The sequence below is a fragment of the Carya illinoinensis genome, chromosome 2 (genome assembly GCF_018687715.1).
Source record: "Carya illinoinensis cultivar Pawnee chromosome 2, C.illinoinensisPawnee_v1, whole genome shotgun sequence".
NCBI classification, from domain to species: Eukaryota; Viridiplantae; Streptophyta; class Magnoliopsida; order Fagales; family Juglandaceae; genus Carya; species Carya illinoinensis.
The window spans coordinates 10,491,715-10,493,085 of record NC_056753.1 but is presented as its reverse complement, the minus strand read 5'-3'; the positions used below and the strand labels follow the sequence as shown (position 1 = coordinate 10,493,085).

Below are 1,371 nucleotides of genomic sequence, written 5' to 3'. Positions count from 1 at the left end.
CTCTTTCAGAGGCAATTGTTATTTCTTATTTAGATGTTGATTTAACTACGTCACCATTTAAAGCGTCCAACGTAGAGTCTAATGATCAGGAGATTAACACAGTCTTGTCTGAGACAAAAAAGATTATTTAACAAAATAATTTTTCCAATATTTATCTCTAAACCATAGGACAACAACGAGATAGAATTGAAAAAAAAATAAAAAATCCAATTTCTATCCAACCTTCGTCTGTAATTAATCCATAGGAGAGGGTACTGCAGATCAAGAGGACGACCCAACGGATTCTCCATTCGATTTGATTAACAACTTATTTTGCCTTATTAATACTGGTACTCGACTGGTATTGGCTTAGTCATACTCTAGCCACAAATGTTAAGTTAATGCACTTGATTGGATTAAGTGAGCAAAATCTGCATAAATATTTTGTCGGGTCCACGTGGTGCCCACCAAATGTCCTGACCACCACTAATCTCTCTGCAGTCTTTGAACTTTACCAACCGTGAACCGAGGCTTCCACGAAACGAAGCGCACCTGCTCCGTCTTCACGACTGGAAGTCTTGTTGACCATAAACAACCCGCGGATCATCCTGCTAGCTCATGATGTCCAGTAGCCATTGTTGCAGGCGAGCAGCAGTACTCTTAGCAGGCCAGCCGGCCTATCATCTGTAAGCTGAAATTCTGTCCTGATTCATTTGTGTCTAATTCAATTGATTGCCATTAACGTACGTACGGGATCAAGAATATGGTGGCTGAATGAATAATATGGTCATCCATATCTTGATCTGTATTTAACTCACTTGTCTCTCTCTCAATTATATATTATGAGGATCGATGGCTTTGTGTGGTATGCATTCACCTTATCATAATCGAGATTATCATGTTCCGCGGACTCTTGACTCTTACCCTGTGAATTATTGCTTGAGATTATGTTGAGTTGACATTTATTATTCATGTATTTAATTGCTCTATGCAGGTTTGAGATCTAAGTTGTGAGCAGCTGCTGCTTATAATAATATTTCCTGATCATAAATCATAAGTCCGGTAAGATATTTGGGTTCAGGTATGCAAGTTTTGATCCTTTTTTGAGTTTCAGTACTCTTTTCTTCTAAATAAAATAAAATTAATAGGTTCACATGATAATTTAATTTCATTCGAGAGCCTACCGAATTTTTGTACCGAGAAGTGCAAATTATTATTTTTTTACTTTTTTTTATAGTATTTTTTAAACCCTTTTAATTTTTTTTAAATTATAAATTTATTTAAATACATAAAAAAAATGTCGGTGAACACACACACACACACACATATATATATATATATAACATAAGGTGACGTGTGGCGCTCTTTATCTTTTTGAGTGCTTCTGTCTCC

The 1,371-nt window shown here is 35.8% G+C and overlaps 1 long non-coding RNA gene across 1 annotated transcript; it reads left to right on the top strand.

The window, feature by feature from the left end:
• The first annotated feature begins 370 nt into the window (after positions 1-370).
• On the top strand, positions 371-1,041 carry LOC122300093. The gene is made up of 2 exons (XR_006239904.1): positions 371-665; positions 974-1,041. It is a non-coding gene; the product is annotated as an uncharacterized LOC122300093 (long non-coding RNA).
• The last annotated feature ends 330 nt before the right edge of the window (positions 1,042-1,371 follow it).